Here is a 15866-nt window from a genome sequence, read left to right as displayed (position 1 = left end):
ATTGGGTAGGGAGTTCATCTGACTGAAAGAGTACATCAGGTGGAATTTTCATTTTTGGTTCCGTAGTAGTTTTCTGGTACAACAGGAAGCAAAGATTTGTGGCGCTCAGCTCGACATAAGCATAATACATGGCTGCAAAGCAAGCAACATGTGAGGTGATATGGATGATAAAGATACTTGTCGGAATGTTTATTTAGATGATGGATCAATCTATGATCTATTGTGGTAATCATATTTTCATTAAGTTCCATGAGAATCTAGTATTTCACGATCGATCCAAGCGTAGATATCTGATATCATAATTTACGAGACTATGTGCAGAGGTGGATAATGTTGCTACAATACATTCCGTTAGAGGAACAAGATGCTAACATCTTGACAAAGGATTTGTAAAGAGGGAAGTTCAAGTTCCATAGGTGTAGGATAGGGGTCGTTGAAAATCCCTCTCTTGCTGAGAGGGAGTGTTGAGAAATGTAGCAAGAAAGTCTCAATTTGACTTTACCTTGGTCAAATTGAGAAAATTCGAATTTACACATCAATAGAAAACTTGGATGCAGTAAAATTGTGTGACATGGCTCTTGTCACTCAGTTAGCTTAGTAAATTCGAGTTATAGGGATTGGAGTTCAGTTAAGCATGTACGATTGCTATATTTTAGTAATCTAGTTTAATCATATCCAATTGTGTTCAGTTAAACTAGTTCTAACAGTTAGAGGAACTAGTGGAAGGTCAATTGCGTAATGGAAAAATAGTCTAACTCAGTGATCACCCAATTAATTGATCACTCAACCTAAAATAACTAGTGCATGTAGAGAATTCGAGTTCCCAGCTGTGGTGGAGATTCCAAGGTAGTGTAACAAGCGGTTGTAAAATAGTTTGAATGTACATGTGTTACATGTAGTCAGATGATCAAACCTTGGGAATTGCATAATTAATTGGAGGAAAATTACTAAAAAATAGGTGTTAATTCTCTAGGAATTATGCAAGGAAATAGGGGCTCAAGCTAAGACATAAATTGACTAAGTTTGGGTCAAAGCTTCTCCTTGAGCAGAGAGATAGGTTATTCACTTGTAGGTTGTGCTCAGTGCCGACAAACAACTATAATACACTTCTATTCATTTGATTAATTGAAAGAGGCTTGAGGGGTTTTTCCCAGTTGGGTTTCCCTACAAAAAAATATTGTGCATGTGTGTTATTTCTTATTGCATGTATTATATTTTTGTTTTAAATTGTGCATTGAATTCCGTAGATCAGTAGAGTAGAATTGTGTCTCTTGATTTAGATTAAAATTTCTTGAGAAATTGCAATTCTATCACCATATTTTGTACAGATGCTTGGCTTGGAAGTGAAGAGGTACCCCCATGGGGGAGGAGAATATGTATTTATACTCATCCATGATCTTATTCATTTGCTTTTTCTGCTTGGAGGATCCATGTATGGAGGCCATGGATGTGGCCACAATATTCCCATTTCTTTGGGAGTGAATGAAGAGGAAGAAAAATTTCCCAATCTGAGAGAAGATCTTACTACGTTTCTTAGTAGAGATAAAAAAATGGAAGTAGGTTGGGTTATCTATGGTATTATGTATAATTGTCTACCCAAAGTAATAATAACACTATGAGGTCTAACCTCATATACAACTTTTCGCTACCACAAATATGGTTGGCCTAACAAAACATCATAGAATTTTCAAGGGGAGAAACATCACACAATACCATGTCCATGAAATATTTGATACTACAGCGTACATGACATTATTGGCTAATGCGGAGATCTCGCCCTTGGTGGAGCCACCCATTGGTGTATGGCCGAGGGTGTGGCATTTTCAATTGGCCCAATCGCTTAATGACCTTTGATGAGATGAGTTTCTTTTGACTCCTACGTCTATCGAAAATGAAACACAGTGGAGCAATGTTCTCCCATATTTGTGATTGGAAGATGTGTTCACCTTCCTCTAGATCTCTAGGCTCACTTTGCTAGACCCTAGTGGTGGAATCAATGGCACTAAGTTCCACATTAATGATTTGTTTTCCCCCATCTAGGTCTAGTTCAAAGTCAGAACCTATGTCTGATTCTGAAGCTTTTAGCTGGGGTTCCAGTGACTAATTTAAACAACAATCATTGGTGTTATGAGTGGGGCCCTTGTGGAACTTACACCACTTTCCAATTTATTTCTTTGCCTTCCTAGTGCCATTCTTTGTTTTTTGCTTCAATGGGCTGTTCTGGCATTGTAACTCCCCCTCCCACATTTACCCACTTTTATAAGATATCTAGGGTAAAAATGAGTCGAATGTTACTATGATATGACACGACCTCCAAGTTCTAGTTATGGAAGTGGGGTCTACAAACCAGAAATAAAATGACATCCCTTAGAGACTACAAATCACTCAAGAGCCTACCAACCACCCCAAGTGATCAATCCTTGAGTTGGAACCCATTTTAACTATGTTTACTCCCCAACCGAACCCTTGGAACATTGTGCATGCGTTTATGAGGCTCCAACGACACCCATGAGCATGCCCGCATGTTGTTGTGACCCAAAATTACTTGCTATGTCCATGCGGTCGCGAGATCTATGCCACTTTTTCAGGCTATTCTCCAGACTATTGCTCAGAATTTCCTATAACTTTTTTAATCATGAAAATGATGATAACCATGCTAAACAATCAAAACTTGAGAAAGATCTTGACATAGACATACCTAATGCAGGAAATACATTTCGTCAAATAGATAGTAAACATATAAGATACACGTTATGAATGCATATATGATCCTAAGATTTTGAGATTCATATGAAAATCACCAAGAAGGATATATTCCCTCTTAAGCTAGCTGCAACAGCACTTGTTAGTCCATGCATTCACCAACCATCCAATAATTTATCAAATCATGAATAAGAGCCATAGCTAGAACACATCATAAAACCAGGAATATAACCTACATATAACCAGAATAGAAACTATGACAAATCAACCGTAAGATCACTATAATAACAAATAAAAGTGCTCATAGATCACAATAGGAAAATAGCTTGTATTAACATATGAAAATGCCAACCAAGTCAGGGACTTCCATGTACCACTTGACCATAGATTGGGTTAAACTAAATCCCTCTTTCAGCCAATCACCCCCGCACCATATTCCAAGAATGAATGTGATATCATAAGGGTTAAACCAAAATAAAACCAACCGGGGCTTCTAGAGGCCAAACCACCTCAACCCTCAAGCACAACAATCTGACCTATACAGTCCAGAAATCACTAACATCAACCAAGTCAGTCTTTACCTAAGGTATCTAGGGCTCAAGGAACTAGTAACTCAACCCACAACCTCCAGGGAACCCGAGATGTTTAGGGCTCCAGAGAATTTGTACCAACACACAATCTCTAGGGACTAGTAACTCAACCCACAACCTCTAGGGAACCGAAGCTCTTTTAGATCTCTAGAGATTTTTTTCCAACCCACAACCATAGGAAACAAGAGAACCAATTAGAAAACAAAATGGGAAAACCCACTACATCATGGTTATCCAGGAAATGGCAAGGCAAGGATGAAACCATTGTCAATCTAGGAAAATATCCATGCCAATGAAAACACATAACCAAGGAACCACATGCATATACCATGCATCCAAAAACCAACAAGGAGATCACACATGCAACCTATTACCTACAAAGTAAGCTTGTTGTAGCTACTGATCCAACTGTCTCCTTATGCTTCCTTGCTTTCCTTTGCTTTCCCTTTACTTTCTTGTTTGTCTTCTTCCAAATCCAAGTGATTGCTAGAGTACTCCAAGAATAATCTACGTGTGCAAGAGTATGAGATAATGAGAGTGTGGAAGTTGAGAACCAAAATTGAACTGACAAAAGGCATCAAATGTTTCTCTGATGCCTTTTTATTATTGCTTTCTCTTTTTTTTTTTTTTCGTTTTTCCTCTAATTTCTCTTGCATGCAAATTTGTGTCTGTTCACCTTCCTTTTCTCCCATTTTCCTTTATTTTCATAATTAAATGTCATTTATTGCCTCTTTGCCTTTTCCAATGCCTTTGCCAATTTCCATATCCATTAATAAACCACAAGTGATGCTCACTATAATGTTTTCCCACCATACAACTTGGAATACATGTCCCATGACCTTGGTATTATTTTTTATTTACATAGAAAATCAACTTGGGGCAATTACAAACCCCTTCCCGTTGGGGGAAATCCATCTTCGGTGTTCTATGACGCTTATGACCAATAAAACATACTACCTATCAAGCTTTATATCAGAACTCCGTGCAATATTTACAACATACAAAATTTCTCAAACATGATAAACATACCTCTTATGGAGCTTTATAAACCCAACTCAATGCAATATTTACAATGACAACACATATAATTATGCCCATTTGCTTAAAACAACTATTAATTATACTATCTATGAATCTCAAAAAAAATAACTCGATACAATTTACAATAATATACACATATATACATATGCACATTTGCTCTAACCAGCAAATAAAAGGATATGATGCCCATATAAGTGATAACAGAATCTAGAGGCTCACACCTCCACCATTAAAGTAGTACGAGGATTCACCTCCTTCCCAGGAAATCCAAAATCCATTGCCAAAAATAAATTCCACATCCCATGTCCAACACTACCATCATTGCGTTACTTGTTCTCTTAGTGAACAGTTACTAGTTCATGTTCCAGGGAAGACTCCCAAAGTGCTTATGATTGCATTTGGCAATGATAATGACCAATTTTTTTTTATTCCCCAACCTTCCCTTCTTTGCATCCCAGTCCCTCAAGAAATCTGGTGACTCCCTTCCATGCAGTCACTCACCTTCCAAGTTCCCCAACATTCCCTTCTCGGGTGATTCATCCCTTGGGGAAGGTTTCCTAACATTCGAAGCTCCAAAAACTAACACGTATCCCTGCCTCAAAACCATCATACCAGTAATAGCATGCTCATGGCAATGAATAGACACTATTGGGTACCAATGTCCCACAATGGCCTTGCTCCTGAAGTGCTTTACCAACACACTGTTGCATGTTCTGATTCCTTATACTGCTTCAGCCATCATTCTTGTAGTCAGTTCCAACCACCCAAATAGGGCATTTCCATACTTCCCTGTACCAAGCACATAATTTCCATTAGACTCGAGGAATTGAAATGCCTTCAAATGATACCTCATTGATAGCTCATCAATAAGGTACGCTTGCAATTCTGTTTACTTCCTGTCACAACAAGTCAAATTAGCTCTTTGATTAAATCATCATATATAACATATCACATCTAGTTAGCTCAACACTCAACTGTCATAAATCAAAATCATATATTATGTTCATCATTAAAAATTGAAATACAATATTGATACTTATGTTTCAAATGGTTCTATGCTTCTACCTTTCTTCTTTGTCCCTTTCGCAAACACACCGATTTATTTCCAAACCTGGAAAGCACCCAATGCCTTCTCTTCTCTTTTAGCACGTACACACATTGGATCGGTTTCCAACCCAACAAGAACCTAATTCCTTCTCTTCCATATGCAATATCAACAACAAGGCCATCTAGAGACTATACCACCTCTGCCCTCAATGTCAAAAACTCAAGATTGGTCTCATCCTAAGATGTTGAGGGCTCTCGAGACTATTATCTCACCCACAGCCTCCCAAGAACCCAAATTTTTACAGGGCTTGATCTAGGTGGATGTTGGTGGCCACCCACCTATCCCATTTGGACCCCCACAACTGTCTCTTTCAGTTTTTCTGTTTCCTTAATGCATAGTTTACTATTTTTAGCAGTTTTTCGGGCCGTTTTGAGGCCCTAAACGATTTTTTTGGGAAATCCACTGCCAACAATTTTTTGTCTAAAAATAGTCTTTTCCGTCGTAGTCCTCGGAGAGATCTTTCCAACGGGCTACCATGCGCGTCAAACGGAGATAGTACGACCAATTCGCAACCCCGGGAAGTTGATGTACCAACTTACCCAAAAATGGGGCCCACAATTTGGCGTTTCATCTTCTAGGGTTAGGTTTTTGAATGTGAAGGGTTTTCCATTGTTTCTCAACAATAAATAGGCCCTCGATCCTCATTGTAACATAGTTTTTGGAGAACAGTTCAAAGGCATGTAGTCGACACATCTCTTCTCAGAGATAAGCTACCATCGCCCTAGCTGGGTTATTTCCATTTCTATTTGTAAGCATATTTTAGTATTTTACAGTAATGAAATGAAGTATTATTTCCACTGCATACTTGTCTTTATGGTTATCTCTGTATTTTATTGCGTTCCTATTTAAATCTGGATCAGTGGTATTAGAGCGGTCTGCTTTTTCTTTGTTTTTCTTTGCATGTCCCCAACGAGGTCAGGATATAAGGAGTTAGGTCTGGAACTGGTCGAACCTTTGCAAGACTAGCCTCGCAAATCTCGACGACCTCCCATGGTGGATGAGAAGAAAAATGAGGGGGCAGGAGATCCTATCAAAATCTTGCTCGAAGAAGCCCTCGAGCGACAAAGGAACGCGATGATGGATAGCTTTGCCCAAATCCTTCAGCGGCTACCTAGAGGCGACGCATCGGCTTCCAACAGCTACTCTAGAAATGCCACACCGTTTAAGGTACAAGTTAATTTTGAAATCCCCATCTTTGAGGGTCAAATAGACACAGATGTCGTAGATAAATGGTTAAATTTGCTCGATGGGTATTTTTCTGTTCATGAATTTTCAAGTCGGGAAAAGATTGTTTTCGCTCTTCTCAAAGCAGCCCCCCACGTCAAGGACTGGTGGGAAACCTACTGCGAATAGAAGGATGAAAGTACAGGCTCACTGTTTTCAGCCGCACCCACTTGGAATGGCTTCTGGGATGCCATCAAGGAGCAGTACTACCCTATCAAAAGCTATGAAGACAAATACATCAAATGGACCACACTGCGGCAGGGACGAGACCAAGATGTGCCGGAGTTCACAAAAATTTTTCATACCCTTCGCAACAATTGGGTATCAAAGATTCTGAGCTACATCTGGTACTCAAATACCGTGGCTACCTACATAGATACATCCAGGAAGAGATGGAGTTCTTGAACATCTCATCACTCGGCACAGCATACCGATATGCTGTCAAAATCGAGCAAAAGTTCAAACAGAAGAAGCGAGACTTTGGATCTGCAAATCCAAAACCCAAAGGACAAAGCCAAGGCGGGGTGACCCAAGACAACCCGTCGAAGCTGCAAGAAAAGAACAACACCACGAAACCGAAGAAGGACACAGGAAAGTGGTGTGAGTTCCACAAGAGTCCCACTCATAACACAAGTGAGTGTCGGACCAAGCAGTCGCTGGTGGCCGAGTTGAAGGCTTCCAAATCAGATGCATGTTCCGACTCTGAGTTAGAACCCGACAAGGGGAATGACAAAGGGAAGCAGATTATTGATGCGGATCCCAGCGCCACTGTTGCTACTGCCAAGATCCAGAAAAATGAGCTCGAAGATCTAGAGGAGGGGGAACATCTTTTCCACTCACAGATGTGGGTGAACGGTTCGCCGCTGTAATTCGTTGTCGATAGTGGCAGCCAAAAGAACCTCATTTCTGCAGAGGTCGTGAAGCGGTTGGGCCTACCAACTACACCACACCCACAACCGTACAATATCGGTTGGATTCACGAAGGACGAGATCTCAAAGTTCGCCAGCAGTGCCGCCTTCCCTACAACATCAAGCCCTTCACAAACGAGGTATTGTGTGATGTTACACCTCTGGATGTTTGTGATGTACTATTAGGCTAGCCATACTTGTGGAGGCGACATGCTGTGTATGAGTCAGGGCCTCGTGCTGTCATCATTTCTTTGGATAATTCATTATACAGGATACCAGAGGTAGCCCCACCTACTGCCACCTCTTTGATCACTACTAAGAAAGGCAGCAAGCTCATCTCATAGACTAGGAAATTTATTTTCTGTCTAGTTCGCTCCCAAAGTAAGGGGAAGATCATTGGTACATCCATGACCCCCGCGAAGGGTTCCTCCACACAACAGCAGCAACAGAGGGATACAGTCGTGACAGAACACAGGAACAACTTCTCCTTACCCGGAGGGGTACCACACATGTTTCAGGTGGGCGAAAAAGTTTGGTTACATTTGCAGAGGGAGCGCCTTACTAGAACCCATCAGAAACTCAGACCACTTCAACATGGTCCTTGCACCAGTAACAAGGCTACGAGAAACAATGCTTTGAAGCACAACATTCCTCCATTCCTTCGCTTGCACCGAGTGTTCAATGTGGACTGTTGCCGACCATGCTCCCCACCATTTCTAGACACATCAGAGATTGTAGAACAGCTCACCAGAGACCCAGCTCAGCAGAAGCTTCCTCATCTCAGGGAGGAACTCAACGCAATGGGGACCATTGCTTCCTAAGGGGAAGGAATGATCCAGGTGGATGTTGGTGGCCACCCACCTATCCCATTTGCACCCCCACAACCGTCTCTTTCAGTTTTTCTGTTTCCTTAATTATAGCACAATTTACTACTTTTAGCAATTTTTCGGGTCGTTTTGAGGCCCTAAACGACATTTTTTGGGAAATCCACCGCCAGCGTTTTTTTGTCTAAAAATCATCTTTTTCGTCATAGTCCTCGGAAAGATCTTTCCAACGGGCTACCATGCACGTCAAACGGAGATAGTACGACCAATTCGCAACCCCGGGAAGTTGATGTACCAACTTACCCAAAAACGGGGCCCACAATTTGGCGTTTCATCTTCTAGGGTTAGGTTTTTGAATGTGAAGGGTTTTCCATTGTTTCTCAACAATAAATAGGCCCTCGAGCCTCATTGTAACATAGTTTTTGGAGAACAGTTCAGAGGCATGTAGCCGACACATCTCTTCTCAGAGATAAGCTACCATTGCCCTAGCTGGGTTATTTCCATTTCTATTTGTAAGCATATTTCAATATTTTACAGTAATGAAATGAAGTATTATTTTCACTGCATACTTGTCTTTATGGTTATCTCTGTATTTTATTGCGTTCCTGTTTAAATTCGGATCAGGGCTCCAACCCACAACTTTTAGGGAACCCAAGCTATTACAGGGCTTCAACCCATAACCTCTAGGGATCCAGAGAAATAGTCTCCAACATGTACACACATACACATAGTGTACATCAAAACACATACACCCACACATAGTGTATAGCACAACGCATCTACATACACAGAGTACCACACAACGAATACACATGTCACGATACAACAACTACATAATACACATGAGATTGTACGCATGTACACAACAAAACATGTACGATAAGTGCACAACACAAGATGTACAACATGTACATAACAACAATACTGCACATCTAGAGACCACATCATCTCTACTAGGCATTCTTTCCTCTATTGTCTTTCCCACACCTTATTGCGTGCATCCACAACCCAAGTCCCTGGTCTATGGCTCTTTCCACTATCCATGCTTGTCCAAACATGCCACATATCACACTATTTTCATTTCGCTGATGTATCATTCAACTTTGCGTGTCCATAACATAAACATAGGCATACTTATAAACAAAAAATATCAAAATCATATCCACATGATACTAATGTCATAAATATGTCAAGGCTACTCTGCCCACTTGATTCCTCATAAATAGGAACCTTTTCATGCCATTCACCTATATAAGAAATCATTCTTCCACAAGAATGATCTTTGACATCTCTGTTAGAAAATGTCATTCATATATATATATATCAACATAATCATGATCTTAACATAATTACCAATGCTCATAAGGTCAAGGTTAAGAGAACTCACTTTATCCGTGAAACACATGCACGTATTGAGAACACCATTTCCCAACTTAGCCAAGGCATTTGATGACTAAAATCCATTTACTTTACCTTTCCTATCACCTTTCTCATGACTATCTTGCCACTGTCCATTTACCCCAAGAGACCCAAACAACCGAACTGAATATCATATCCTAGCCTTTAGTTTCCCTTTATTCATGCACTAGGCTTCATTTGGGTCTTTACATTACTTGTTGGGTTCCACTCAATTCTCCTCGAGCTCCATTAAATTTCCTATTTCCCAACTAATTCGCAAGACTATCAAAACACAAAAGGCAAGAAAAAAAAGGAAAGATAAAGAAAACATAGAAAACCAAACAACAATACAACACCATATAAAAAGTGTCATCGCCATGCACCAATCACAGTAAAAAATCAATCACAAACAAATCGTAAAGCACCAAAAGCACAAAACTTTCAACAAAAACCATGACTCAACACCCATGGTTCCCATTGCTTCTAAGTGAAAGATCAACCTCAACCTTCTTCAATATTTCATGGAAATTTCTTTTTCCATGCAATTCCCTTCATCGTACTGACTTAAACACACAACTATCAGTGAATAAATAAATATAAAAATTTATAGTTACTTTTCCCTATTGTACCCAATACACTACCCTGCAACTAAACACATGCACACACCATCTCTCAAGGGATTCCAACTCCCTTGACGAATCCAGCTATAACTATAAATAAACTATTATGCCTATATCTGATCAATCGTCTTCCATGTAGCTTCCTTATCCCCATAGTGATCCCACACGCTTTATTTTTCTCTATTACTCGATACCAGAGCATGAGATTTTTCTACTGCAAGATTCCCTGAGGATTTTCTTGGAACTCTCCCCCTAGTTCCACTTCCACATCAATGATGGATTCCTGGTGCCCTACATGCCTACTACCTACTGCTGCATAGATTCGGGGAATGCTCTAACTATGTCCCCAACTGTCCACGCCTCCTGCACACTATATATATGAGGCCTGTCACAATCTCGATGTGCCACTATGATACAAAGGGAAATCCTTCCTGCGATGATCTCCACCATAGGTTTAACACCTCCATGGTTCTCTTCCATTGCCTTTATTCTACTACTCCACAGGTTGAGAGCCATGTCCTCTCTCAATTGCATTGAACTTCTTATACATATCCACACTTTCCTTGTCACATGCATATGAGGTGTTCTCATGTATTAGGCCATTTTCCTTTAGTCTTCTCATTATCCTAGAGTCACGTTTGAACTCAGGCTTGCGGTTTGACTACTCATAACAATGCTTCATCTTTGTGATGGCTTCCTCCAATGACAGAGGCTCATCAAACTCGATTCGATCTTTCAATGATAATGGCAGTCCATTGATGAACCTTTGTACCTTTTTCATCTCTGTCCATCATGTGCCTCCTCTGAGACCTACTACCATATGCTCCATTGGTCTTCTCCTCCTTCCTCAATCAACCTGTTATTATTTTCCTTACAACTCACAATTTCTGCCTTCAAGCTTCTCAATGTGTCTACTAAACTACGAGAATGATCTTCTCCTTGCTACTCAAGTAATCTCTCCCATCCTACCAATGTCTCTTTCAACCTTTAGAAGAGTCTTATGAACTGTACTCAACTATTCTTCTCTTCATCCTTATTCTTCTATTTTCATGCAACAAGCCATGTTAGATAAACCAAATAGAAGACACAATCAAAATCATAACTCAATGTATATCAAGGGAGGCTATCACATCTGCACAGCTCAATCCATATTAACATGCTACATAATAATATCAAAAAATTAACTGCAATGACAATAATCATCATGCATATGACGAAAACGCATATAACAACAAATTAACTATCATGCATGACTAATTGATGCACATACATATAACAACGCTAATCAACTAGTATCTATCATGCATGTAACCACAACAACAACAAAATTATAGGAATGCATATAATAGAAATGCATATAACATGCATCAACCCTCATGCGTACATGCAAAACATATAGACTTGTATGATGATCTACTTTTACCCCGAATTCCAGTGCTGTAACCTCGCTCCGATACTATCCTGTAACTCCCCCATCCCAAATTTACCCACTTTTACAAGTTCTCCAGAGTAAACATGAGCTGAGTATCACTATGATGTGATACGCCCTCCAAGTTCCAGTTATGGAAGAGGGGCTATAAACTGGAAACAAACTAACATCCCTCAGAGACTACAGATCACTCAGGAGCCTACCAACCACCCTAGGTGATCAATCCCCAAGTTGGAACTCATTTTAACTAGGTTCACTCCCCATCCACACCCTTGGCACATTGTGCATGTGGTTATGAGGTTCCAATCGCACCAATAATCCCACCTGCATGTGGTTATGACAGAAAATTCCCTATTTTGTGCATGTGGTCACAAGATCTATACTTAATCTTTAAGGCTAACCTCCAAAACACTGCTCAAAACTACTTGTAACTTCCCAGAATCATGACAATTATGCTAACCATGCTAAACAATCAAAACTTGGGAAAGATCTTGACCTAGATATGCCTAATGCAGGATATACAATTCTTCAAACAGATAGTAAACATATAAGCTACAGGTCATGAATGCATATCTGATCATAAGCTTCTGAACTTCATCTAGAAATCACTAAGAAGGCTCTATTCCCTCTTAATCTAACTGCAACAACATTTGTTAGTCCATGCATTCACCAACCATCCAATAACTTATCGAATTGTGAACAAAAGCCATAACTAGAGAACATCATAAAACCAGACATATAACAAGCATATAACTAAAATAGAAATGATGACAAATTAGTCATAAGATCACCATGATAACCAGTACAAGTGCTCATAGACCACAATAGGAAAATAACTCATATTAACATATGAAAATTCCAACCAAGTTAGGGAATTTCACGTACCACCTGACCATATATGGAATGAACCAAATCTCTCTTTTAGCAAATCACCCAAATGCCACATTCCAAGCATGAATGCGTGATCATAAGGGTTAAACCAAAATAAAACCAACTAGGGCTTCCAGAGGCAAAACCACCTTAACCCTCAAGCACAGTGATCTCAACTATATGGTCCAAAAATCAATACCATTAACCAGATCAATCTCTACCCAAGCTATCTAGGGCTCCAAGAACTAGTAACTCAACCCACAACCTCTAGGGAACCTGAGCTATTAAGGGCTCTAGAGAATTTTTCCCAACCTACAAGCTCGAGGGACTAGTAACTCAACCCACAACCTCCAGGGAACCCAAGCTCTTTCAGGGCTCCATAGAATTTTTTCCAACCCACAGCCATAGGAAACCTGAACACCAATCATAAAACCAAATGGGAAAACCCACTACATCATGGCTATCTAAGAAATGGAAAGGCAAGGCTGAAACCACTTCTAATCAAGGAAAATATCCATGGAAATTAAAACACATAACCAAGGAACCACATGCATATGCTATGCATCCAAAAACCAACAAGGAGATCACACATGCAACCTCTTACTTGCAAATTAAGTTTTTTTTTAGCTGTTGATCCAACGTCTCCTTATGCTTCATTGCTTTCCATTTATTTTCTTGTTTGTCTTCTTCCAAATCCAAGTGATTGCTAGAGTGCTCCAAGAATACTTTAAGTGTGCAAGAGTATGAGAGATGAGAGTGTGGAAGGAGAGAACCAAAACTGAACTAACAAAATCCATCAATTGTTTCTGTGATGCCTTTTTTTGTCGATGTCTCATTTTTCTTCAGTTTTCCTCTAATTTCTCTTGCATGAAAGTTTGTGTCTCTTCACCTTCCTTTTCTCCTACTTTGCTTTATTTCATAATTAAATGCCATTTATTGACTCTTTGTCTTTGCCAATTTCTATAGCCATTAATAAAATACAAGTGATGCCCATATAATGTTTTCCAACTATTCACCTTGGAATACATGTCCCATGACCTTAGTCTTATTTTTTATTTACATTGAAAATCAACCTGGGGTTGTTACAAGCATGGTCCACCCTGGCTTTGTCCTCTATTATGTGGTTTGGGGCTACCCTTGCCTTAGTTTTGCTATGGAGGATCACAAATCCTGTTGGAAAATACTTGTGGGGGGGGGGGTGAATGAATATTTCTTAGCAATTAGCACTTTTAAATCTTTTCAGAGCATTAGTTAATCTTTAATTATCATTAATATTTATGCAGTAACAACAATGAATAAAAGAACACAGAAGGCACACAAATTTTAGGTGGAAAACCCCCTCTAGGTCAAAAACCACTGAACGCTTTTCTAATAATTCTTTAATCTTCAACTCCAATTGAAAAGAAAGCTCCAACTTCCTAGAATCTAAAAAATCATTCTTCTCCAGCTCCCACTGGATGGACTCTCCAACGCCCGAGATTCTTCAGTATTCAACTGAACGGATGCCCCAACACCCAATGAACTACAACTCACCCTAGCACCACCCTACCACCCTATAGAAGAATCAAAGAAGAATGGAATCCCCTACAAGGGAAAATGGTCCACTTTACAATGATATAGAATGATGTAGAAGAAGACAACACACTAGACCATAACCCCTACTATGACACAACCACCTAATGATGATCCTAGAACTCCCGACATTGCCTCTTCAACTCTTGGTAGATAGGCACTTGTAAAAATTTTACAAAGATGCTTTTACAATGACTCTGTACAATGATACTTTTACAATGTCTGTATGTAGTGCTGCCCACTTGAAGACTTCATGTGGTGAACTTCTTACAACTGTTCTACACCTTGATTGCTGCTCTTGTCATACAACCCTTTCTCATTCTTCAAAACATTAGATTATGCATTGATTCTTCTCTTGATGAATATATAATACCTGCAAAAAGTCTTCAAGGAAATACCCATGACATGATAATAGCAAAACTTACCTCATCTTGTAGAGCATATGTCAGTGCTAAACAAAAATAAAAAATTAGCATACAAAGAATCTAATGCAATTAAGAGATGAACATCATATACAGAAGATACTTAGCTGTAGCTTACCTCTGTTGCATCATTTTGTTGCACCATGCTCTTTGCTTCCCTAGAAAGTCTGGTCCTTTGCACCCCTTAATAACACTTGATATAGTTTTGCTTGCCTTCTAGGAGCATGATATTTAATCTGATGTATCTATGTGATTTTAGATCCCCAGCATGTGATGTTTGGTCCTGTAGAATCCCTCTGAGTCTTCTTTCCAATGCCACAGGTCTGACCTGATTGGACTCTTCAAGGCAAAGTTATGCCCAATCTCTCACAATGACCTAATTATGGATTAGTTCAGTAGAGCGAACTTGTACTATGTGCCACATGTCACTGTTTCCTCCTTCGGCTCTAAAATTGATATACATAACACTATAGTCTGTGCACTATCCACCACTTTTTACAACATTCCAATCCTCTTCTCAGAGAGAGAGTTATGATGATTTTTCCAAGGTCACTTCTTTGAGATGAAATTCAGCAGCCTGCAAAAACCCTAACTTCCACAGATCATATATCAGAAAATATAGTGAAACAAGATCTGAAATCTGGTCATGATGTTCATCAGGATTGAAAATCAAATGGGTTCTAATTTCAGAATCTAAGACTTCGCAGAAATGAAGTTATAGCAAAACTGCCATGATCATTACATTTGGAGGATATATGATATTTCTTTTGAGAGGGGCTTCTATAGAGAATGTTGGAGGGATTTTAGGAGCTTAAAAAATTATTAATTAATGACTATTCAATGACCAAAACCAATTATGAGTGCCATGCCACAGCCCCATAGGGTTTTAGCTCACTAACTAGGGTTACTAACTTCAAACATGAATATCTCTCAAACCGTGAAGAATTACTTGGCATGCCATATATCAATGAAAACATCTTGACGAGTAGAATCTATCTAGAAGATCCTTGACTCAAAATAGAGTAAGTTGTCAAGTCAAAATTCCCTTGCAAGATTAGGGTAGCCCCTGGTGCTGCTTGGGTTGACATCAATGAAAACCTCAGATCATCTTTAGATCAATAGATCCAAAGTATCACTTATTCTATTTAAATTTCTA

Source organism: Pinus tabuliformis, chromosome 5_1 (genome assembly GCF_031772625.1).
Source record: "Pinus tabuliformis cultivar Carrire ecotype Pingquan chromosome 5_1, CPIR1, whole genome shotgun sequence".
In the NCBI taxonomy this organism is placed as follows: domain Eukaryota; kingdom Viridiplantae; phylum Streptophyta; class Pinopsida; order Pinales; family Pinaceae; genus Pinus; species Pinus tabuliformis.
The sequence above is the reverse complement of the archived record's forward strand: the minus strand, read 5'-3'. Positions refer to the sequence as shown.